The sequence below is a fragment of the Petaurus breviceps genome, unplaced genomic scaffold, assembly GCF_028583685.1.
Source record: "Petaurus breviceps papuanus isolate PSGF00001 unplaced genomic scaffold, PetGlider_PUasm1.0 90683, whole genome shotgun sequence".
Lineage (NCBI taxonomy): Eukaryota > Metazoa > Chordata > Mammalia > Diprotodontia > Petauridae > Petaurus > Petaurus breviceps.
In genome coordinates this window covers 5,408,202-5,434,987 of record NW_027187308.1, presented here as the reverse complement: position 1 = coordinate 5,434,987, position 26,786 = coordinate 5,408,202, and the positions used below count along the sequence as shown (strand labels likewise).

Here is a 26,786-nt window from a genome sequence, read left to right as displayed (position 1 = left end):
TTCACTTCTCCTGAAGTACTTGTCCAAGACTAACTTAATGGTCTGCCCAATCAACTTTGTGCCATAAACTGGGCAACATGTGCTCTTCCTTAGTTTTTTCCTCCTCTGAATATTTGTCAGGAGTTTCTGCAGTTTTGGGGACCTTGATCTGATCTGAACAATGATGAATTGCAAATAAGAATGTCTGGAGGGTTTTTTGTTTTTTTTTTGTTTGTTTTATAACCATCTATAAAGGCAGCTAGGTGGTGAAGTGGATAGAGTTCTTGGCCTGGAGTAAGGACGACCCTGGGCAAGTCTCAATCTCTGTTTGTCTCATCTGTAAAAATGGGGATGACAAAAGCACCTGCCTCCTAGGATTGTTATGAGGATCAAATGAGGTCATATTTGTAAAGTCCTTAGCACAGTACCAAGCACATAGTTAATGCTATATAAATGTCAGCTATTATTATTATCATCTATAAGGAATTCTTCTTCCTTTTGGACTCTGTATTGAATATTCTTCCTGATGGTGGCACACAGCTTTTGTGGATCTTCGTGTTCCTGTTTTATGCTTTTGATATTAAATAATTAGAAAGTCACAAAAAATGATCTGGAGAAAGAAATGGCAAACCACTCCAGTATCTTTGCTGAGAAAACCTCAAATATGGGGTCATGAAGAGTCAGACATGGCTGAAACAACTAAACAACAAAAACTAGAAAGTCATCAAAAAAGTTGCCTTTGTTGTTGCATCTACCAAGAAATCTTGTATGATTTTAACATATTCATGGGAGGCACTTTGAAGAGACTTGAAGGCCATATTTTGCTCTACTGAATCAAATGCTTTCTTATGGTTAAAAAAATGGGATTTTATTTTTTTCTAAACCTTTCATTCAACTATGTGACTGTAGAAAAGTGGTCTCCTAAAGAATACCATTTATTAAAACATACCTGTTCCCTTCCTTCTTATATCTGTAAATCAAAGATTTCCATGATACATGTTTCAATGATTCTTAGGAAGATTTTGTAGAGACAAGAAAGTAGGTATGTAGGTTGGTAGTTATTGATGTTACCAATTGCCTTCTTCCAGTAGTGATAGCATCTTTGAGTTTTTCAAATGTTTTCTATAATTTCCTTTCAGATATCTTGACAATTGATCTCTCAATAACCTCAAAATTTTGTCACCTCCAGCATGGATGTGTTTTTTATATATTTTGTCTAGTCCAACTACTTTTCTTGTTTTCATTAGTTCCATTTCTATTTCTTCATTCAGCACATAAAGAATTATGTCATTTAAGTTCAAAGATGGTGACTCTATTGTCATTAATAAGCAAAAAATCATTATAGAAATGTTGACAGGTTTTCACATTTTTTATCCAATTATCTTATCGAAAAGATGATTCATGACATATAGTCCTGAGAGTTTGGTGACGTCTACAAGCCTTTGGTCTCTTTCATATGTTGACCTGGAAACATAGTTTACATTTTTTTTTTTGTTCCTTCCCTAATCTTTTCACACTGAAGTTGCTGAGGACAAAAGCTTGTTGGTTAAATTTGGAGGGTATTACATAATTCTTGGCAGCTAGGTGGCGCAGCGGATAGAATGGAAGGTCTGGAGTCAGGAAGACCTGAGTGACTGGGCAAGTCACTTAACCCTGTTTGCCTCAGTGTCCTTATCTATAAAATGAGCTAGAGAAGGAAATGGCAAACCATTCCAGTATCTTTGCCAAGAAAACCCCAAATGGGGCCATGAAGAGTTGTACACAACTGAAATGACTTACAACAATAGAATTCTTTGAAGACTTGCCTTAACCCTCTATAGGTATATAATCAATAATTATCTTTATGAGGTTGTTCTTACTGTTTTCTTTATGTTCATCATGATCTTGCAGTGAAAGGTAACTGACCAAGTGTAGCATTAACTGATATTTCTTGTTGTCTTTGAATGCATGGCAGAACCAATTCTATACTTTTCTTTACTTGTCTCTCCAAGGAGAATCTGTGGTCTATTTTCCATTTAGTTACAACTTCCTTATGCCTTCTGGTTTTAGCTATGGTGAGAATGACAATGTGTTCCCTAGAGTACCAACAATTGAATTCATTTCTGTAGGTAATTTAGAAACTGTGTGATTCTTAGTGCTTTCTGCCACCTGCTGAAAGTTTAGTTTTCTCTCAGTGCTTTTCTCTTTTTTGTGAGATGATATTTGTAATTTTTCTATCATCCCATAATCTTTGCAAATGGGTCCATACTCTAAACCAGTGGTGTTCTTGGCTGCCATGACAATCGTGCACTGGGTGAGGTGGTTTCTAGGCTATGTTGGCCTCCTACTTATGGTAATTGTTCTATACCCTTCAGACTTTTCTAATAATGGTGACAATCAGAATGAACATCTTTATTTTTATTCATTTTCAGAATCAACAGTCTTTTAAAATAGGTTATGTTGATTTAGTTGTAATTCAATGTATCATCTTTTCAACTTTTTCCATTTTTCTAATATGATTATTAATCTTTGCTCTGATTGACAGATAAAGGCAAATTGGAAAAATCTCCCATGAAATTATGTTTTTTATTATTTTTTTACACACAATGAAATGAATTCTATTAACTCCTTTATCCATTTCTACCCCCCCGCCCCAAACCTACCCAGGAGAACCTGTAAGCCACCTTTCCATGTAGCTGCCTTATAGTTTTTCTTCTATATGTGGCAAGTATATTCCTACAGATGTGTTTTAATTCCTCCAGGGTTGTATCAATTGCTAGCTACTGAACAAAGATCTTAAATTTAAAAGATAAATAGTTAATGTTTGTAGATAGCTCAAAAACTGTGATTTTTAGTGCCTGGAGTCCTTTCACCCTGTCTCTGTTGCTGTCCTCGTGAAAAGCAGAAGGGGACCAGGTAGTGCTAAGGACCATTTGGGATCTTAATGTGTTCCGTGGGTTGCTATGGTCAGAGACTTCATCCCCTAGTTGATTATGAATCTCTCTGTACTCATATTGGACCTTGCACTAGAAATACAGTCTGGAAGCCTTTCTAGTTCGCTATAACCTATGAAATATCACTTTACTTGCATAATCTTTAAGAATATATAGAGGTTAGCCTCCACACCTCAATGAAACATCAGAGCAGGGCCTGTGGAGACAGCGTAGAAACTTCTTGAATGTTTTAAGGACTCAGGATTTTGTCAATATAGGTAGAGTGCTCAGTTTGGAGAGAAGACTGAGGTTCAAGGTCCACCTTTAACACTTATTATCTTTGTGACAAACTAGTGTGGTCAAGTCACTTACCTTCTTAGAACATCAGTTTTCTTATCAATAAAAGATAATAATAATATGGTTTGTACCTGCCTCTGAGTTTTTATGAGGCTTAAGTTAAATTTTATATATGTATATTATACATATGCATAAAACATATATGTACATGTGTGTCTGTATATATATAGAATGGGCAGTTAGGTGGCACAGTGGATAGAGTTCTAGGCCTGGAATAAAGAAGTCTCATCTTCCTGAGTTCAAATCTGGCCTTAGACACTTACTAGCTGTGTGACCCTGGGCAAGTCACTTAACCCTATTTGCCTCAATTTCTGAAGAAGGAAATGGCAAACCACTTCAGACTCTTTGCCAAGAAAACTTCAAATGGGCTCATGCAGTCAGATATGACTGAAAAATGGTTTAACAAGAACCACATATGTGTATATGTGTGTGTATGTGTGTGTATACACACGGATATCTTGTTAACCTTACAGGGCTAAATAAATGTTTGTTATTATTATGAGTAGCTGTGGACAAAAATTCACCATTCAACAGTCAACATAGTGATAAATCTTTTTAAATTTAACTGTAGGTAGCAGTTGTATAGTCAGTCACCTGGCCCATACTTGGGATCTTTCTAGTTTGGCACATGCTATCAGAACTTGCTTACAAAGTCCATGAGAACTTAGGGTCACCTTTACCCCAAGAGGATTGAGATTCCTAGATGGATAATTCTTATACCAAAAAACAAATCAATAATGGTTAATAGAAAAGCCATCTTAGAGTTAAGAACCGTTTGTTTTTTATATTAAGATTATAATTGTACTGTAGATGAGTGCAGATGAACAGTGTCAGCCTACACAGATAGAATTTTAACAAACTATTGCTGCTTATAGGGGAGGAGAACAGCTGCTTCTCAGGGACAGCCTTGGTGCAGGGATACATGCAGTGGGGGGTGGGGTGTGGATCACAGGCCCTGGCTCATTCATAAATTGTTTGAGAAAAAGAGTCAGGGTGATACCAATGGGAGACTGCCATGGTATTCATGGCACCAGTAAAGTGAAAGTATTTTCTTAATTATCTAAATAAGGAGTGAGGAATGAGGAACAGGGAAATAAGAATGAAGAGCAGAGAAATAAGGAACTTAACACTAATTTGAGGTTGAAAAAGTAGGTGGGAGAAATGGTGAGGGCCATGCCAGCTGAGTGGTTCTCAGGGGCTCCCACTGAAACAATTTTTACAGCAATTGTCTTTTATAAAGGCCTCATTTCTCAAGTATGTGGAGAAGTGGAGCAAATTTATAAGAATATGTCATTCCCTAATTAATAAAAGATCAAAGTATTTGAACAGGCAGTTTTCAGATGAAGAAATCAAAGCTGTCTATAATCATTTGAAAAAATGCTCTATATTACTATTGATTAGAAAAATGCAAATTAAAACAACTCTGCAGTATCACCTCATACCCTTCAGATTGGTTAATATAACAGAAAAGAAAAATGATAAATGTTGGAGGGGATGTGGGAAAATTGGGACACTAATGCACTGTAGGTGGAAATCTGAATTTATCCAACCATTCTGGAGGGCAATTTGGAACTATGCTCAAAGGGCTATAAAACTGGATCCCTTTGATCCAGCAATACTACTACTACTAGGTCTGTTTCCCAAAGATATTTTAAAAAGGAGGGGTGGGCCAGGAAGGGCCTACTTGTACAAAAATATAGCAGCTCCTTTTGTGGTGGCAAAGAACTAGAAACTTGAGGGGATGCCCATAAATTGGGGAATGACTGAACAAGTTGTGGTACATGAATATAATGGAATAATATTGTGATATAAGAAATGACTAGCAGGCAGATATCAGCAAAACCTGGAAACACTTACATGAACAGATACAAAGTGAAGTGAGCATAATCAGGAAAATATTGTATACAGTAACAGCAACACTGTATGCTGGTCAGCTATGAATGACTTAGTTCTTCTCAATCATACAATGATCCAGGACAATTCCAAGGGACTTGGGATGCTATCCACAACCACAGAAAGAACCAATGGACTCTGAATGCACATCAAAGTGTACTATTTTCACTTTCTTTATTTTTTTTTCATTTTTTTTCTTTTGGTCTGTTTCTTCTTTCACACCATGACTGATATGGAAATATGTTTTTCATGATTGCACAGATATACCTATATCAAATTACTTACTGTCTTAGGGAAGGAAAAGGTGAGGGAGGCAGCAAATTTGGAATTCAGAATTTAAAAAAATGTTAAAATTTGTCTTTATGTGAAATTGGAAAAAATAAAATACTATTAAAAATAATAGCTCCCATCTCTCTGCTTACTTTAAATCTCATGTCTCCAACTGCCTTTCAGACATCTCTAACTAGATGATGTCTATATGATGGAGTATAAGCTCTGGGAACCCCTTGAATCTTCCTACACAATCTGGCATTCCTCAGAGGCCAAACATCTTCCATTATCACTAGGACTGAACCTTTGTTACTCTTAAACTAGCCTAGCTCTCCATTGGCCCCCCCCCCCCCTTGATCCCATCAAAATCCTATTCTCTTGGTTCCTGGAGTCTAACCTCAGTCCCATCAAGATCCTCCTCAGATCCCTCCTCTAGACCACCCCTAGGTCCCTCCCACAATCTTCTGTATTTAAGATCCCTCTTTCCTCCATGAAGTGGCTCAGATCCAATCTAGCTCAGACTCAGTCTGAGTCAGATTGTTCTGACCCTGCTTGTCAATAGGAACGTCACAAATACTCAGGCTCCTTGAGAATCTACCCATTATGGCGAATATTTAATAAACTTTGCTTTTCTTTGGCTGAGAGAAGTCTTAAGTTGAATTCATTTGGCAGTACCCAGTGTGTTAGTATTTCGGGGTCTTGAATACCCCTAAACCCCAAAACTCAACACATGGACATCTTAAACTAAATATGTCCAAAATGGAATTTACTATCTTTCCCCCTAAACTCTCCTTGCCTCCTACTTTTCCTATTACTGAAAAAGGCAACACCATCCTCAGCTTCAGAGTCACCCTGGATTCCTTAGTATCTCTCCCGCCTCTACCCCCATATCTGTCATCATTTTCACCTTGGCAATATCTCTCAAATACACCTCCTTCTTTCCTCGGACACTGTAGCTGCTCTAGTGTAGATCTTGATTATTACAATAGCCTGCTAGTGGGTCTGTCTGTTTCAAGTCTCTCCTTACTCTAATCTGTTCTCCATTCAGCCACTAAAATGAATTTCTTAAAACACAGGTCCAGTCATGTCACCTCCCCTACTCAACCAACTTCAGTGGCTTCTGCCATCCCCTCTTCATTGACCATTCTCTCTCCTCCGCTCTTTCTACTGACATCCCTGGCTTCCTTTAAGGTCCAAATAACATCCCACCTTCCCTCACTCCTCAACTCCAGTGCCTTACTTCTTTTAAATATTTCCTATTTATCCTGTATATAGCTTGCTTTTTAAATCTTTGTTTTCATGTTGTCTCCCCCATTAGATTGTAAGCTACTTGAGGGCAGAGACTGTCTTCTTCCTCTTTTTGTATTCTGAGTATTTAGCCAGGTGCCTAGCACATAGTAGGTACTTAATATTTACAATTGATTGGTATGGCATTTTACAATTTTAAAGGATTTCCTCGCAACATATCTGCATGAGAGGTAGCTGAATTATTCTCCCCATTTTACAGATGAAGAGACTGAGGCTCAGGGCAGTTAAAGCACTTGTACAAAGTTACAAAGATAGCATTTTGGAGCCAGGATTCAAACCCAAATTTTCTGACTCATTTTATTATGATCGATTCTCTCTCATACCTCATCTTGGCTCCATTAGTATACTAGAACTATCCTACAGGACATTTTTACTATTAAACCATAAATAAAATCCGAGTTCTCTGACTCCTGAATCAGAAAATCATTGAATACACAGATAAAATCAAGGTTCTTCTGTAATGTGGATGTCGGTTCTTCCCTCTACCTCGGGGTCATAGAAGGATCCCACTCTATGAATTTTTGTTTCCTTTTTTCACAAATTCACAATTCAGTGTTTATCCTTAGTTCCTCATTCTCACTGACTGCATATATACAATCTGTTGACAAATCATGTCTTTTCTGTCAACAACAAACATCTTTAACACCAATCCCCCCTTTTCACATTTCTACACACCAGATTTCACTCCCTCATCATCTCTTGCTTCCAACTATTGTAATAACCTCTAATTTCATCTCCTGAACTTATCTCTCCCCACTCAAGCTCATTCTTCACTCAGCCTCCAAAAATATAAGTTATTACCATGCCATCCCATTCCTCAATAAACTGCAGTGGTTCTCTATTCCTCCTAGCATCAAATATAAACTCCTCTCTTTAAAACTCTTCACAACCCGACCTCTTACTACCATTCTTGTCTTCTAATACACACAATTTCCATCCATGTGCTGCATCCTTTGCAAGCCTTTGCACTGTCCATGGCCCAGGCCTGACATGTTATCCTTCCTTACCTCTGCATCTTGGAGTTTAAGGACCACCTTCCTCACCATCTTTCAGATCCCCACAACTATTAGCACCCTTCCTTCCCAAACCACTTTGGATTAATTTCTTACATTTTCTCTGCCTATTTAGAATTGTACATGTTGTTTTCCCTATTAGAATGCAAACTCTTTGAGGTCAGGGGCTGTTAAACTTTTATCTTTGTCTCTCCAGTAGAAATGGCTCTGATTAAAAGCTTGTTGACTGCTGGATGGATTAGTCATGACTGCAAATTGCTGATGTCCCAACCCTCTGTTAAAGCTGAGGTAGCTCCTGAGAGTTTGCGTAGTAATTGAAAGCTTAGTAAGTGCACCCAAATCAAGAAAATTGCAACTCAGACAGAGATTATAGGAGAAAGTCTTCTTGTTGTCTTTAATTATGGTGTAAGAAACCATTTTATGATTTCATTATAAACCTGAGAGGACTCATGTTTGTAACATGTTTGAGAGGAGCAATGAAAAGGGCAGTGAGAGATATTCATCATCTTGTACACTTCATGCCTAAAGGAATTTTTAAAAAAACCTATTCCTGGAGAGAGCCCACAAACTGTTTTTCAGTAGATGAGTGAGATCTTTTATGTGATTGCAGTGTTCGCTGCCTGCATAGGTACTGCATTTGAATTCTAGGCTACTTTCTGTGCAGAACAGCCTAATGGTTTCCCTAAGCAGAGGTCAGGGAGCTCTTAGGGACCATCAGTAATACTGTTGAACAAAGATTCTAGGCAGTTTTTCCCTCATTGTAAAATCCTCTACAGAAATTTTTACAGTTGATAAGGAAGACAGGAAATACCCTACTTCTCTAATCAAAGTGCTTAACATCCTTTGCCAAAAAAGCACCCCATCTTACTTTTTCCCCAAGAGGGGAAAAATTCACTCTGTGGATTTTCACAATTACTGTTCTGATGGTTAATGAGATTGCCAACAATTGTATTTTAACTCTTTATATGTCTCTGTATTTCCTGTTTTTCATTAGAAGTTTTAGCAGACAGGCCAGGGAACGGTAGTCCTTTTAAGTCTGTCTACTCTAATCAAAACCAGATCAATGGGGATATGTTAATACTGTAACTGTGCTGCTCCTCCGAAGTCTCATTCCCACCCCACCCCCACTCCAAATCTTCCCCAAAAGAACAACTGAAAATTAGCAGGGCTGCAGTAGTCAGTGTATACTGGGAGGATGTGAAAGACCAATGAAAAGAATGACTTTCCAGTTAAAAGAATAACCTGTAGAATTTGGGTGGATTTTGACCTCCTCCACAATCAATCTGACATTCATTCAATGTTTATTAAATGATTGAACTGAATGAAGTGTGTCATATTATGAAAACTATTGAACACAAATTCAATTTAATAAAGATTTATAAAGTTGTTATTTTGTGCAAAGAACTGCCAGGCCCTTGGGATTCAAAGGCAAAGAACAAGATAGCCCATGTTTTCAAGAAGCTTATATTAGACCAGGGAATAATTATTGTTTTAGTTCATATATGTGATTTTAACAATATGAAAATTTCTTCTACCAATGCATAATTATGTTCAGATAGGTGGAAGAAACCCTACTCATTGTTTCAAACAAATTTCTCCTTTAATTCTTTCCACCAAACAGGATCATGTACAACATCTGGGATTATCCTGTCCCCAGTCCCTTTTCCAGCTCTGCTGACTAAGATCTAATGAGTTGACAAGACCACAGAGATACGAAGATGGGAAAACACAATCTTGGTGAGTAGATTTAGAAAAAAATTTTTTTTCCAAAAGATTTTTTCTTTGTTTCAAAGAAAGTTCTTTGTTAAGTGTTAGGATTAGAGTTAGCAGTTGTATATAACATGGTCCAGTTAATTATATTAATATAACTTTATAATTAAGATAATATAAATTATATTAATTATTATTATTATCTTAATTATTATAATTAAGATAATATAAATTATCAGGCTAGAGAATAGAGTCACTTGAAGGGCAGGAGCAGAAATGGTTTTCCAGTACATTTCTGAGGAGGAACCATGGCAGAAAGAGGCCTCAGCTTTGATGCTAGCCAGATCTCCTTTCACCCTCCTGCTTTGGCCAGAAGAGGACCTTGCAAACTTGAAGAGTCTGGAAGATATTGGACTTCTCATCTTCTCATCTTCCCACCAGTAGTATCCTAGTGGAATCCCTGGACCAGTGAACAATAGTGTTTCTATCAGGTGCCAAGGCTGCATGTTCACAAAGTGATCACACTTAGGGGGAAACTTTTGAGCGCCCCATGAATGAGAAAAAAGGATTTCCATCAAGCAGGAATTGTGAGCTACCCCTTTGCTATATGTGCTCTCCAAGCATGAACCTACTTTTTGCTGGACTCTTATGTACTTGGGGAAGAATATGTCATAGACTTGTGTGGGAATGATATCCCCTTAGTAAGTGCTGCTTTCTAAAAGCTTTTTATGACTGCCTATTTAAATGATTCTCAACTGATAATCTTGGGAGTAAGAACACCAGTTGGGCTCTAGTCAATGTCACTAGAGAATCACTCCCAGCTCCCAAGGAATGCTAGAAATACCCGACCACAAGATGTAGACAAGATGTGAGCCAAGGACTCACCTGAAGGAGTCAGAATTGGGACTTTCAGACAAGATGGTGGCCTCAGTGGAGGACAGCTGCCATTCCTTACACCAACAAAATAATATTGAAACCAGATTACAGATGACTGTACATGTCAGATAAACACAAAGAGAGTTATATTATTAAAATGCAAGAAAAAATAGGATTAAGAGGAGGCAGAATGGGACAAAGGAGTTTTCATACTTTACTTTCAAAACTGTCCATCTTATCTGTGTGTTCTTGTGTTCTCTCCTGGTATTTAAAAAAAATTAGAAATTTTCTTTGGGGCAGATGTCACTATTTGCAAGTACAATTTCATTAAAATTTTCTTTTAAGCTCAGATACTAGTGGTGCCAAACAAGAACAAGTAGTTGAGATTAAAAAAAAACCCCACTAATCTCTGGTTGCTGTGTACCCTGACATCCCCATCCTGTACATGGGTTCTGGGGTTTGTTAATTGACTACTTGGGAAACCTGTCCCATTTGTGCTCACACCATCAGGTGGTGGATAGCAGCCAGCTGATGTTGGGAAGACAGGAGATATGCAGGAAAAGAGGCACAATAAGCCAAGGACTTTGGAGCAAACTGTATAATCAGCCTTGTGGAATTACATCCAAGAGGTAAACGTATCCTAATGTCATACCAAGTAAAACAGAAACAGAATCGGGAAGAAATCATGTGACATGCCACTTTCCAATGTCTTTAAGACTTTCCCCAGCATTTCCTGTCTCAATAATAAGCCAAAGTAAATGAACATGGGACAAAATCAATAAAATTACACAGCAGTTTGAGGTGAGAGAACTCTGAGCTGTTTGACAGTCATTCCTTTACTTAAGCAGTTTCATAAAAAGTTGTCTAGTAGTATTTGGGTCTCTTAACTGATAAAAAAGGAAGAATCATTTATTGCATAACTTGTTGATTTATCCTCTATAGTACATCAATTCTATTTTATAACCCTTTCACTTGGATCTGAGGTACCTACTGAAATACCAATTCATTTCCCATGATTTGTGGAAAACATTCTAAAATAATTTTATGTTGGGTTTGACACAAGAGGATTCATGTTCTAGATGGCCAAGATTCACAGAAAAGTCCTAATATTTCACTCTTAGGCATAAAATCCTAAATACAGAGCTCTAACTGGCAAGAAGCAACCAGAGCTATGAGATATAGCTCAGCCTGTGACTTAGGGGAAGTCATCATTTCCTTTTCTTCTGGGAGTCTTCCATTCAGTCCCTGGCTATCACCTCCCTTCTCTGAGTCTCCAAATTTCTGGTACCTTCTGGTCCCTTTCCTAGGTCCCAGTGAGATGCTTGGGTTTATCCTAGGATTCTAACAGGGTAAGGATAGGACTTCAGTAGGGATTCAGGCAGTTTCTCATCTCTCTTCCTTCATAGTAAACTCTTACTAATTTGTAAAATAATGATAATGTAACTTGTACCACCTACCTCAGAATTTAATTGAAAGGAAAGTGACTTGTAAAATGTAAAATGCTATGTAAATGTGGGCTTACTGTGTATATTGGGAAAAATCATATAGCTAGCGAGTAGATTAGAATCAGGAAGATCGAGTTCAAGTCCCAAGTCAAGTCAATGGTGATGGGCAAACAAATGCAAACCAATACATACATACATACATACATACATACATACTTCATAGTTCATGCCCTAGGGAGCTTACATTTTAATGGGAGAATAATTAAATAGAAGGGACCTGAAAAAGGAGTGGGCAAAATCAGTGACTGATCTGAGTACATCTTCAAAATGGAGGTTCTAGGAGGAAGAACTCACCAATTGGAGAAGGGGGAAGGGAGAAAAAATGTGTTATAATGTGAAATAGTGAGATGAGACCATTAATCATTTTTTTCTTTCACTTTATTTATTTATTTATTTACTTATTTTTTAAGCAATCGGGGTTAAGTAACTTGCTCAAGGTTACACAGCCAATTATTTCTGGGTGTGGTGCTAAGTACCTGAGCCCAGATTTGATCCCCAGGTCATCACGACACTGGAGCTGGTGCTCTTATTTGCTGAGCCACCTGGCTGCTCCTAAGCAATTGGGGTTAAGTAACTTGCTCAAGGTTACTTGGCAAGGTGTTTCTGGGTGGGTGCCCAGATTTGATTCTCAGGTCATCCCGACACTGGAGCCGGTGCTCTTACTCGCTGTGCTACCTGGCCGCCCCTTAAATGAAGTTTTAATAGTGGAGCATAATTAACACAGGGATTGCCAGGGGTCATGTACCCAAATCAGGCAGCCCTGAGCATATACATCTCGGGGTTAATATAGACAAAAGTCACAATATAGCTATTACTGGGGAAAACTATAACTTAGTCAGTTGCTACACAAGTGGGGAAAATACAGAAGCCAAAAGGTAGCGATCAGTTCATTGCCTAACAATTGTTGCCCAGTGGTCAGTTTGTTGCCCAACTGGAAAGTTCCCAAATCTATTTTGAGAACTGAACAGAAGTGGGGGGGGGTGCACTATGGGCTTCAGGTAGCAGGTTTGCGCAGGTTTACTTGGCAGGTTTGCTGCCTAGGTGGGCTTTGTTTTTTGTTTTTTTGGCAACTTTCCTATGATGGAGAGAAATGGGGGATGTTCACAAAATGGACAGTTACTACACCTGCACTTATTTAGTGCCTACTATGTGCCTCACACTATGTTAAGTGCTTTATGAGTATGATCTTATTTGATTCTCACAAGCATCCTGGGAGGTTGGGGTAGCTAGGAGTCTCAGTGAATAGAGCACCAGTCCTAGAGTCAGGAGAACCTAAGTTCAAATCTGACTGTGTGACCTTGGGCAAGTCACTTAACCCCAATTGCCTTGCCTCTCCCTTAAAAAAAACAAAACAAAAAATCCTGAAATCCCCAAAACAAAGAATCCTAGGAGGTGGGTGTTATTTATATCCCTCTTTTACAGATGAGGAAACTGAGGTAGACAGAAGTTTAAGTGATTTTGCCCAGTTGGTAAATGTCTGAATCTATATTTGAACTCAGGTCTTCCTGACTCTAAGTCCAGGCTCCAATACAACTTTGATTGGTTTGCCTCTTTATGGCAATGGCAGAAGGGGAACATACTGTCTGTGTAACCTGGCACAAGACATTTGACCCCAGATAATTCTGGAAGCAGTTGCTGTCCTGCATTGGTAGACAACATTTTTTTCTCTGAAAGTTCTGTATGCCAATAAAACTACAGGTCTAGTTGTGTTGTTTTTTTTTAATGTATAACTCCAATTGAAGCCAGAAGTCCCAATCAAAATTTAAAATAGTATAGGTAGAAAAGAGATGAAATGTGGGCATTGCTAAATAGGGGCTTCCCAGTGCTACTCTACTGATTCTGCATGGAGTTGATATCAAATCATGTATTCTGTCCCTCTGCCCCTCAATCTAGGTTTAATTTCTTATATTTGAAACAGTTAGAAAGGTGTCTTAGATCTAATTTAGTCCAGTAATTTACAGACAAGAAAACATAGGACCCAGGAAAATGACCCGATTTTTCCAAGGTCACGTAGCTGGCTTGTGGTAGAGTCCAGATGTAGGTAACACTGTCATATGTTAGTCAGTCAGTGTCATGTCTTAAGTGTTGACTGTGTCCGGCGCGATGCTGAGCACTGAGAATATAGAGAAAAGTAAAAAACAGTCCCTGCCCTCAAGGAGCCCACAATCTAACCAGAGAGATAACAAGGAAACAAATATGTACAGGCAAGCTATACAGAAGAAAAAGAGGGAACAATCAATAGAGTGAAAGACTGGAATTAAAGGGCGTTGGGGAAGGCTTCCTCCAGAAGATGGGACTTAAAGGAAGCCAGGGATTTAGACCACACAGAGCCTATGACCAAATACTTAACCCAAATTTTACAATAAGGTACTCTAAACACCCCATTAAAGAAGAAGAAGAAAATCAGACTTCTTTGGTATGAACCAAAGGACAAAAACTTTTACATGGATTTTCCAGATTGTGGAAGCATGACTCCCCTAACTCCCATGATGTGGAAGGGACAACCTTATTGCAAATAATGAATTGGAAGCAGAGGTAGAGCTCTGTAAAAAGTAGATACCCAATAAATATTTGTTTGACTACTGAAAATGTATGAATGATCAAATATTGTGCAATGATCATTATATCTTAAAATGTTCACAAAAATTCTATAATAAAGAATTTCATCCTATTTTTTCCAAGAGAGAAACTGAACTGAGAAATATTTAATTCTTACAGTCTATTTTGATACAATTGAAGTGAAAACATTAACTACAACTATTATGCAGTCATCAGAAAACATTCTCATTGTGTGTTTGTTTGTGGTGGTGGGGATGGCAAAGTGCATCCTCATTCAGGTTTGGTGTTGATGTGTCTTATTTGATTAAATACCACGTTTTCCTCTTTTTCATTATTTCAACATGCTAATATTGGATTTCCTAAGGCATTGAGAGGTGTGAAGAGAAAATTCAGTCTTTCACTAAATAATAAATGATGGACTTATTAAAAGGAACATTTACTTTGATGTTTCACTGATCAGTGATTTCTTGATGAGAGTACTTCTTTTACTGAATCTGATCAAAAAACCCTCACAGGGTGAAATGAAATAATGTCTGAAAAGTTTTCTGCAAACATGACAGTGTTGATTGTCAGCTGCTATCATAGGGAGACAGCCAAGACAAAGTTATAGTGCTGGACAAGAGTCAGTGAATAAATTCTCACATCAGGAAGACTTGAATTTGAATCCTGCTTCTGATTGTTTCTAGCTGGACACATGGACCATGTGACAAGTGAAAAGCAAAGGTTTAGAACTGGAAAGGACCTTAGAAATCCATTAAGAGTTTTGTTAGGGGGACAGCTAGGTGGCGCAGTGAATAGAGCACTGGCTCTGGAGTCAGGAGGACCTGAATTCAAATCCGGTCTCAGACACTTAAAACAAAAACTAGCCATGTGACCTTGGGCAAGTCAATTAACCCCAATTGCCCTACCTTCCCCCCTCCAAAAAGCAAACTAATAATAATAATAAGAAGAAGAAATTTGTCAGGGAATGGATTAATTTTACTTTTCTTTGTACCCCCAGCACTCAGCAGGGTTCCTGGCACATAATAAGTGCATAATAAATGCTCTTTGACTGGTTGACCATCAAGTCCAACTCCCTTATTTTAAAGATGAGGAAACTGAGGCTCTGAGAGGTTATGTGACTTTCATAAAGGGTCAACTAGGATATGTTTAAAACAAGATTTGAACTCATATTTTTTTAAACTTTAATTTATTAATTTGTTTGTTTCCTGAACTCATATTTTTCTGACTTCAAGAAGAGAACTTTATATGGAATTCCCCTAGTCACTTCACCTCTGTAGACCTCAGTTTCCTCATCTCCAAAATGAGAATAATAATATCTGTAGAATATACCTCACCAAATCATAATAAGGTTTAAATAAAAGAGATATCTAAATCTCTTTGCAAAATGTAAGGCCATATACAAATACCAGCTATCATTATGATTACAACATACTAGCTAGTTTTCGATATTTCTCATGGCCAAAAAAAAAATTGTCACCCTGTAATGGCAAGCAAAGAAGTACTTAGTGCCTTGTTCCAGCTATTTAATTATTCAGCTCCTTGTTTCAGTTCAAGTTTCTTTTAATCCTTCCTCATGATTATATCAAGTCTTTGTTAAGAAACAAAACTTGTGAAACCCACAGTGGGAGGAACTTGCTGATGCAACAGGAAGGGGAGGAACAGGGAGGAGTTAATGACCATATATAAGGAGAAGTCCAAACTAGGAAAGAGCAGAACTGAGAAGAGAACAATTGTGGTGGCAGAGTTGAGAAGGAGACTCTGTTTGTCTGTTTTGTCTGTGGTGATGTGTGTTTGTAGTTATACTTTGTACAGAAGACCTGGGACCTTACTGGAAGTACTCAAAGAGGCTTTTCTTTTCGTCTGTTCATAGAAGTCCTGACAGAGGATTTCGGAGGTCCTGGGACTTTACTGATGATTTGTGTTGACCTCTCAGACCTTGTTTATGGGTCTGTATTGATTTCTAAGCTGATGATTTGTGTTTACCTCTTAGATCTTGTTGGTGGGTTTGTGTTGATTTCACAGGCAGATAGTGAATTGATGATGGTGCCAGCAATATGTATGAATGTTACCGTGGTTTTGTTAAGCTTTGTCTTCCCAGAAGCAGAAATTGTAAAGGACTTGAGGTGGACTGGACACTGTGAACTTCAATATGGAACTGTATGAAGAACTAGACAAGAAGCTGGATGAAGAGCTGGATGAGGAACTGAGAGCTGCCTACCTTTGAATCCAGATGACAGTTGGTAAATTCAGGCAAAAGCTGGAACCATGGAAGAGGAATCATGGAATCTGAGAGCCAGCCTTGAGTCAAGATGAAAAGACCTCTCCTTTGGTATTTAATGCTGATTAGGAAGATCATGGTTTACTGTGGCCTAGGGGTGGGTGAACTTTGTACTCTGCACCTTGTACCTCTTAAGGATGATTGAGTTAAGGATGATTGGAACCTAATCTCCAATCAAGAAGAAAGAAGATTTTTTGACTGAGAGATTAAGACAATGTGACCTAGGGGTGGAGAACTTTGACCTTTGTACTTTGTGTCCCTTAAAGAGGCTTGTACCTTAAAGATGACTGAGTTAAAGACTTACTGAATGATATGTTTTGTTTAAAAATACATGGCCACTTTGGTGAAAACTATGTGGTCACTTTAGTGATAAGTTGTTATGTTATGACATTGTGGATGCTGTACTATTCTGTAAACATTACATACTGTGATGTTTTTGTGAATGTTTTGCTTTAGTTTACTACTGAATAAATAGAGAGTACACTATACTGTGTGATCAGAACCTTAAAGCTGCTCACAGCTGAAGTTCTCTGGAAAGCAGCTCTTGCTTGGCTTTCCACACCTGGGGTAATGAGTCTCTCTGACCCTATCTATATATCCTTGGGTAACAGCTACACAGGCCATTTTACTGTGCCACCATTTTTTACTCTCACTCTGATGTCTCCTCTTAGTGTAGACGTACCTGGACTCTCTAAGCTTTTCTAAGCAAAATACAAGTTCTGACAAAATTAGAAATATTTCAGGTGTGGGCTTGGTAATGATAAGGATAACCATCTGCTAAAATTCCTTGGTGTGTGTAGTATCTATAAAGTTTATTTAAATTTGTCCTCCTGCTTTGAAGTAGAACTCAATTTAAACTAACCTAATCAGAAAAATATCTCTCTTATCATTAAAGATGTCCAGAGGAGATATGGATGAGCTGATGCAGAGCAAAGTGAGTACAACCAAATTAATTGAGCAGAATAATTTGTATGGCTACTACAATGTGAAGAAAAACATCTCTGAAAGACTTGAGAGCTCTGATCAGTCCAATGACTAGCCATATTTCTAGAGGACCAGTGCTGAACTGTGCTATCTACCTCCTGACCAAGAGGTGAAGGATTCAAAATGCAGAATAAGACATATATTTCTTGACAAGCCAATGTATGAATTTGATTTGCCTTATGATGCTTATTTGTTATGAGGATTTTATTTTTCATTGTTTTCAGTGGAGGAGGGGGATACAATTGGAACAAAAATTAATTGATAATCAATAAACATTTATTAAACACCTACTATGTGCCAGGCACTGTGCTTGATAACAAACATTAACACATGCTTGTTAATTTGAAAAAAAATAATTATTTCTGAAGAAAGAGACAGTCTCCCATTTTTATGTGATTATTTCAAGATATTATGTTATACCATTGTAAGAGTTATTGAAAGGGAGGGAGAGGGTGGGAATTTTGTGTATATGTTAGTAAAGGGCGGTGTAAAACTTCAGGGAACAGAGTGTTATAAGTTTGAGGGAAGGGAAGTCCACCGGTAAGCATTTATTAAGCTCCTACTTTGTGCTAGTCTTTGTACTATACACTGTGAACATTGCACAAAGAAAGGCAAAAGATAGTTCCTATTTTCCAGGTGCTCATAGTCTAAGAGGGAAGACAACTATATACAAATAAGTTATATACAGGGCAAAACTGAGATCATTTAAAGAGGGAAAACACTAGCAGAAACGAGGATTGGGAAAAGCTTGTAGTAGGAGGTAGTGTTTTTGCTGGAATCCAGAGAAGCCAGGAGGTGGGTGACAATGAGGAGGGAGAGAATTCTAGGCATGCTGGACAGTGAAAATGCAAGAAGTTGGAAGATTAGAGTGTTGTGTTGGAGGAACAGCAAGGGGGGTGGGAGGTGGAGAGAAAAATGTAGAGGTAAAGAAGGAAAGTTTAGGAGTGAGGAAAGAGAAGCATAGGGCTAAGAGGAGAAGGATGCTGAACATAATGAAGTTCAGTTCCATGAATCGTTTTCCTTCACCTAAATACCTGTAATATCTGACTTAGTCTTCTCTACCCTAACTCCAGATGCAGGTAGGTGTTACAGTGGATAGACTACTGCTCTTTTGAACTCCTGAGTTCAAATCTGGCCTCAGATACTTACTAAGCTGTGTGACCCTGGGTAAATCACCTAACCCTGTTTGCTTTAGTTCCTCATCTGTAAAATGAATTGGAGAAGGATTGACAAACTATTCTGGCATCTTTGCCAAGAAAACCCAAATGGGGTCATAAAGAGTCAGACATGACTGAAACAACTGAACAACGTTAATTCTTGCATCTTTGGTTTCCCAGTTCCTCAATATCCTAAACTAATTAATCAATCATTTTTTAAAGTGACTCCTGTTTGCAACATTCTGGTTATGCCAAGACAAAAAAGGAAAGTATTCCCATAGGTTTTATATCTAATGTACCTCAAATGTGAAAAGGAGAGGTCATACTATACTTTTGTTCACCTCCTCCCATCCAAACATTGCTCATTTGAATTTGCTCCTGGTGTTAGAGTTCCTAGTCATGACTGTGCTCCACCATTTTATTTTTATTACTATGCCAGATTCATCATCTTGCACCTGGAGGGGGGGGATGAACTATAAGTTTTAAGATCTCTGTGTGAGTTAGGTCACTGGGCATCTGGCCAGCTAAAAAGGTATGGGAAAGATGATGATTGCGTGCTTGATAAACCGTTGTGCTATTATAATGTGTTCCTTCACAAATGCAGGATATGCATCTCCATATTGTTGATTCTTCCTCTGCAATATTTTATACCAACCCCTCCCTTTCTATTTCCCCATTGCCTCACTCCTAGACAACTGCAATACCTTTCTGGCCAATCTCCCAGACTCTTGTCTTTCATTGCTCAAATCTGTCTTTCATGCAGCTGTGAGAGTCATCTGCCAAAGACATCTTTTTCGTCCTTTCGTATCCCTGCTCAAGAATTACAAAAGCATATCAAGATCTTCCATCAACTCTTCCCTCCCATCTTTTCAACTTCATTTTGCCTTTCTTGCAGCAGAACGTTAGTGCTCAGTTTCAGCCAGATAGCCCATGACTGAGTGACTGTGTTTGCACGTTTTCCACTTTTCTCCATGGTTTCGTCTTCCTTAAGTCTTTCAAAATCTGATCTCCAACCTAATACCTCCAGGGAACTTAGAACTTACTTGTAACTGACTCTTTCGTGTGCTTTTAGCAATTCATTTCTGAATTTGGTACAATGCTTCCTGATTTATTTACTAAGGTACTACTATCAAATTATTTCCCACTGGATGGTCCATCCTAGTTTAGAAACTTTTTTTTTTTGCCTATTGGAGGGCAATTGGGGTTAAGTAACTTGCCCAAGGTTACACAGCTAGTTGTGTGTGTGTGTGTGTGTGTGTGTGTGTGTGTGTGTGTGTTAAATGTCTGAGGCCAGAACCGAACTCATGTCCTCCTGACTCCGGGGCTGGTGCTTTACTCACTGCACCACCTACCTGCCCCTAGATTAGGAACTCTTGAGGACAAGGTGCAAAGTGGTTTGGCGTGGGAGGAAAGAGCACTGGACTGGATTCCAGTCATGACTGTGTGAGTTGCAAGACATAAGATAAATCACTTCATCTCTCTGGGCCTCCATTTCCTCATTTATAAAGAGGGGTGGGGGAGTGGGGGTTGCCACAAGGTCTATTCTAGCTCTAAATCTATATCTTTGTTATCACTTGTTTTAAAATATTTTCTGTTTCTTTTATATTCTCACTATGATACTCCATGTACTGCACTTAAACAGTGCTTGATAACTGGCTGACTGAAATTTATGCTTAAAATGTTTTATAGGATACAAAAAATAGTTTATACTACTGATCCCCCTTTTCTCCTTTAGTACAATTCTACTGATTCTATATTCCTCCCTGGATTATGCATTGACTCATATATTCTGTTCCCTACTGGTTTAATTTCTTATAATTGAAACACATAGTGTGAGAAAGAATCTTAGCTCTTATGTAGCCTATTATTTGCATTTTGTCAATAAGGAAACAGAAGAATCAGACAGATGAATTGACTTTCTCATGTTACACAGTCAGCTAGTGGCAGAGTCCAGGTATAGTGACTCTCTCTATCCTGTGTTCTCTGAACTAAATTGAAATGGCGGACAAGAACACCAATGTGGGTTTTAATCCTGTTTCTGATGATTTTATGTGAGTTACTTCACTTCCTTGACCTTCAGTCTCTTTGTTTAGAAAATGTAGGTCCCTTCCATTCCTAGATCTTTGATTCTATGACTTGGGATAAACTAGCAAATTTTAACACACACAGGTACAATGATTAGTGTATTTTATAGGGGAGGTCAAACCCAAACTGGAGCTTAAGAATGGACATTATCCCTTTATCAGGATTGTTCTTCCCTGGGAATGAATGCCTGGCTCTGAGTATTCAACTCAATAAACAATGATTGAGCTCCTAATATGGACAGGTACTGTATATGATGCCAGAAAGAAATGATGAAAATAAAACCAAACCAAATCCAACAACTACATCTTGTCCTTGTCCACAAGGAGTTTATGGAGGGTCATACTGCACAGATACCTGAATAGAAAGAATGAGCTTATATTAAGTTTTTTACTACATGCAAAACATTGTGCTCAGCTCTGGGTACAAATAGAGAAGCCTGAGAATCCTTGCTCTCAAGGAGTTCACACTCTAATGCATACAAATAAGAAAAATTCGGGCAGGTTGGTAGCACAGTGAATAGAACACTGGCCCTGGAATCAGGAGGACATGAGTTCAAATCTGGCCTCAGACACTTAACACTTACTAGCTGTGTGACCTTGGGTAAGTCACTTAACCCCAACTGCCCTGCCTTCCCCCCTTCAAAAAAAAAAAGAAAAGAAAAATTAGTGATCACAGGTCTTAGAACACTATACATTGAAGAGCAAAAGGGGGCAGCTAGGTGGCACAGTGGATAGAGAACTGGCCCTGCAGTCAGGAGAACCTGAGTTCAGATCCAGCCTCAGATATTTACAGACTGTGTGGCCCTGGGCAGGTCAGTTAACCCCAACTGGTTCCATTCCCCCCAAAATAAATAAAAATCTAAAAAAAATTAATTTGAGATAGGAAGGGAGAGAGCATTCACACAGAGGACTCTGGAATACTTTGAGGAGGGAGAGCTCACTTTTTGTTGGAGGCCCAGGGGGAAATCAGGAATGGCTCCATGAAGGAGGTATTATTTGTGGCCTTGAGATAGAGAAGTATTTCAGGAGCAAAATTAGATCTCAAGCATGAAAAACAGTCTTTATTAATGCACGACCATGCTAAAAGAATCGGGGACACTAATTTAGTGTTTGAAGAGACTTTATAGACTATAACTACCATGGATGATGAGAATCAACTGTACATTCAGCCTCAGTCTCTCCCTTGAGCTCCATTCATTCCCACATCACCAACTGCCTATTGAACATTTCAAACCCGATTGCAGGAGACATCTTAAACTTAATGTGTCAAAATTAGAGCTCATTATTTCCCCCCTAAAAATCTTCCCCTCTTCCAAAATCCCCTTTATCTTAATCCCTTATCCCACTACCCTTCCAGTCTCCCAGTTTTGTGTCCTTGGCATTATGTACCACTCCACATTCTCCCTCACCAGTTCCCATATCTTACTGTTTCTACCTCTACCTGAAGAAACCAATTGCTTCTCTCCATTCCCAAAGCTACCATTTTTTGTTCAGACTCTCATCACCTCCCACCTAGATTTTCTTTTAATTTTTTTGCATATTTGTCATTTTCCTCTAATAAAATATAAGCTCCTTAAGGACAGAAATTGTTCAATTCTTTGTCGTTGTATCCCTAGAGCTTAGTGCAATGTGTGGCACATAGTGAGTGCTTAATAAATGATTTTTGAATTAATGAATGATTGAATGAATGATGAAATGTATAAAATGTAACAGTTTTGGATTGTCAAGGAGTTGGAGGAAGAAAGACATGTTCATGTGAAAAGATGACTAACAAGATGTATAGTATGTATTGTCCATATAGGTTACATGCATGTTCACATGGGTTTGTCTAGACAGGGCATATATATATTTCTAGATTTTCCCACCACCACTTTCCCTTTTTATAGTATTTTTTCTTAATTACATATAAAGACAACTTTTAATAGTCATTTAAAAATTTTTTGAGTTCCAAATTTTTCTCCCTCTTCCTCCTTCTTTCCCCTCCCTCCCAAGACAGTAAGCAATTTGATATGGTTTATATATGTGAAATCATGTAAAACAAATGTTCATATTAGTCATGTTATGAAAGAAGAAACAGAACAAGAGGGCAAAAACCACAAAAAATAAAGAAAGTGAAAATAGCATGCTTTGACTGCATTCTGAGTTTATCAGTTCTTTCTCTCCCTTTCCAAGGGAGACTTTAATTCTTGTCTGGAGACCAGAAAAGAATTAGAGCTTAGACTGGTCACTCAGTTCTCCTCAATGAGGTATATCAGACTAGAGTTATACTTATTTCTTCCTCTAAATATTGCTAGTCTAGCGGCAATGATTTTTAGATTCAAGAAATTTTTATAAGAAATATGGCTTATATCTAAAAGCTTCATTCCTTCTTTCCAAATGACCTGTTTATTCAAGCAAATAGCAAAATGAAGTTAGAGAAGTTACACAGATTAGAATATACTAGACAATGCACAGTGTGAATGAACTCTCTCATTGGGAGTGAGATAAGTCAGGAGAGATGTGGACCAAGACATAGAGACAGATATAGAGAGATAGACAGAGAGACAGACAGAAAGAAACACATATAAAGAGAAAGAGACTGAACATGCAATTTCACCAAAAAGGAAATTTTGTTGTCTAAAATCTCTCTCTCTCTCTCTCTCTCTCTCTCTCTCTCTCTCTCTCTCTCTTTCTCTCTCTCTCTCTCTCTGTCTCTCTCTCTGTCTCTCTCTCCCTCTCTCTGTCTCTCTCTGTCTCTCTCTCTCTCCCTCTCCCCTCCCCCTCTTCATTTCTTTCCAAATAAAGTATAGAACCATATGTGTGCTCTCTCTCAAGGCAGGAAGCAAAAAGGTCTCTCTTTTCCTAAGCTTTTTATGTCAACTTCACCCCTTTGGGGAGCAACTAGATGGCACAATGGATCTGGGCCTGGAGTCAGGAAGACCCATCTTTCTGAGTTTAAATCTGGCTTTAGATTACTAGCTGTGTGACCCTGAACAAGTCACTTAGCCCTGTTTGCCTCAGTTCCTCATCTATAAAATGGGATAGAGAAGGAAATGGCAGAATCACTCTAGAATCTCTGCCAAGAAAACCCTGACGTTCTGAAGAGTCAGATGGGACTGAAAATGGCTGAACAACAACAATACCCCTCAGGCAGGTATCAGGTCATCATCCTCTCCACGAATGAGGAGAGACATAAAAATGACCTAGGTTTGAACTCTGGGTTACAAATATAAGTCAGTGTGAAATATGGCCTTTACTAACATTCTTTCCAGATGCCTCATTATGGTGTGAATGTGACTGTGTGTTCTTTAAGGGTATGTCACTGGAGTTCAAGCTTGGGGCTGGAAAAAGATCATTTAAGGACCAGCCTCACTCAGTTCATTGAAGTTAATCACAAGAAGGCTGGGTATTAATCGAATTAAAAATTTTTTTTTTTTTTGCCATAGTAACTTATAGAACTATCTAATAGAGATTTAGGGATTCTGATATAGAAAAGGAAGTATTTGGGGGCAGCTAGGTGGTGCAGTGAATAGAGCACTGAACCTGGAGTCAAGAGGACCTGAGTTCAAATGTGACCTCAGACACTTAACACTTACTAGCCATGTGACCTTGGGCAAGTCACTTAACCCCAATTTTCCTGCCTCCCCCCCCTCCAAAAAGAAAAAAAAAAGAAAGAAAAGGGAGCATTCACACCTAGGAAAGCATGTCTCTTTCAAAGTCTTGAAATGTGTTCCATGTCAAATGATTGTAGCAGACAATATGTGGCTTTATATATCTTTTCAGAGGACACTATGATGTATTCCAGGGAGAGTTCAGAGAGGAGGAAGGATATGAAAGGGACTTTGAAGGATGGATAGAGTTTAGACTATTGTTATTCAGTCATTTTCTAATCTTTGTGACCCTATTTGGGGCTTTCTTGGCAAAGATACTGGAGTGGTTTGCCATTTCTTTTCTGGCTCACTTTACAGATGAGAAGACTGAGGAAAATGGGATTTAATGACTCATTCAGGGTCACACAGCTAGTAAGTGTCTGAGCCTAGATTTGAACTTAGGAAGTTGTCTTCCTGATTCCAGGTCCAGCACTTTATCCACTGTGTCACTTTGCTGCCCTAAGGCTTACATAGATGGAGGGTATTCCAGACTATAGGAAATGGTGAAGAGACAAGAAATCTCAAGGAGTTTTCAGGGGAAAAAGAATTTACTGATTGGGTTAGGACAGAACATTCATATGATAATTGGCCACTCATTAGAATAAAGATACCTTGAGGACAGAGACTTTCATTTTTGTCTTTATAGACTTATCACCTAGCACACTGCCTGGAACACAATAAGCATTTAAAAATCTTATAAAATTAAATGGAATTTGATCCTGTCAATAATCTCCAATTTATAAGATTATATTCCTGAAGTTCATATATAAATTGGTTGGAATTTAGAGGTATTTATCAATAAAAAAAAAATTAGAAATGATGGCTGGGTCCCTGCTCTAACCTACACAAAACTCTTTTACCCAAATCATAGATAAAAGAGTTGTTGTTATTCAGTCTTTGCTTTTGAAGAGGACCAATGACATCATGATGTTGGGGTCCACACAAGATGTTTATGGTGGCTAATTAGTCCAATGTGTTCAGAAAGCTCTACCTCAAATCAGGCATAAATAATCCATTAAAACATTTGGAATGGAGATGTCTCTGAATTTTATACCTCACCTTTCCTTGTTTCCTTTGTGCTACTGAGATTCTACTTTGCTCATGTAATATAAAACCTTCTTTAATGGAGTCACACCCTACTGGTGGTCCTGATGAGATCACCATAAAATGTTGAGGTATAGGGTTTAGGGGTGCTGGAGATCCCAGAATACCAACACGCTGGGTCCTGCTGAATGAATTCAACTCAAGTCTTCTCTCAGCCAAAGTATAGCAAAGTTTATTAAAGATTCACCTTAATGGGTAGACTCTTAAGGAGCCTCGGTATCTGTGATGCTTGTACTTAACAAGCAGGCCAGAATAATCTGACACAGAGTAAGTCTGTATTAGATAATTCTCAGGAGACTTAGATAATTCTCAGATAACACCTCATGGAGGCAAGATGGGGTCTTACTTACAGAAAGATTGTGGGAGGAATCTAAGGGTGATCTAGGGGAGGATTTTGGGGAGGGTCTTCAGGAGGAGTCAAATGAGGTCAGACTCCAGGGATGAGAGATTAAGGTGGGAAGTAGCTGGAGGCTACCTGGAGATGAGACAATGGAGGGTTTGGGAGGATCAAGGTTGGGAGCTAGCAGGACAAAGGAGGGCTAGGGTAGTAACTGAGGTTTGGATTGAACCACCATGAAAGGCTTATGGCCTCAGGCATAAATGGGAAGATTCAATCTGAGTTCAAGGGGGGTTGCCAGAGCCTGTACTTTTTCAGAACTGTGCCAGTGTTTCCCATGTCTCACAATAGATGCTGAAATTCTTCAGAGAAAACTTGTGAGTGTCCTTGAATTGTTTCTTCTGACCACCATGTGAGCCCTTGCCTTTTGTGAGGTCTCCCTGAAATGCATTTAGCATTCAGACTATGTGGCCAGATCATTGGAATTGTACTTTCAATGGTACAGTTTGAATACTTGGCAGCTCAGCTCCAGAAAGAACCTCAGTGTCTAGTACTTTATTGTGCCAGGTGAACTTCAGAATCTTCCCAAGACAATTCACATGAAAGTGATTAATCTCCTGGCATGGTGCTGGTATATTGTTGAGGCTTTGAAGAGGGTACCCACTAAGAGGGTTAGGGTTGCTCTGGAGACCCCCAAATACCAACACGCCAGGTCCTGCTGAATGAATTCGACTTGAGTCTTCTCAGCCAAAGAAAAGTAAAATTTATTAAAAGTTTGCTTACATTAGACACAGAGTAAGTCTGTGCTAGGTCACTCTAGGCACTCTC

At 38.6% G+C, this 26,786-nt stretch overlaps 1 long non-coding RNA gene across 4 annotated transcripts in view; it reads left to right on the top strand.

Annotated features, from left to right (window-relative positions):
- Positions 1–17,937, top strand: part of LOC138144018 (uncharacterized) — a 192,238-nt gene extending 174,301 nt beyond the window's left edge. For all 4 annotated transcript variants that reach the window (XR_011163848.1, XR_011163851.1, XR_011163850.1 and 1 more), the window contains 2 exons: positions 9,354–9,469; positions 17,559–17,937. This is a non-coding gene — a long non-coding RNA (uncharacterized lncRNA). The remainder of the gene's footprint in view (positions 1–9,353; positions 9,470–17,558) is intronic.
- The last annotated feature ends 8,849 nt before the right edge of the window (positions 17,938–26,786 follow it).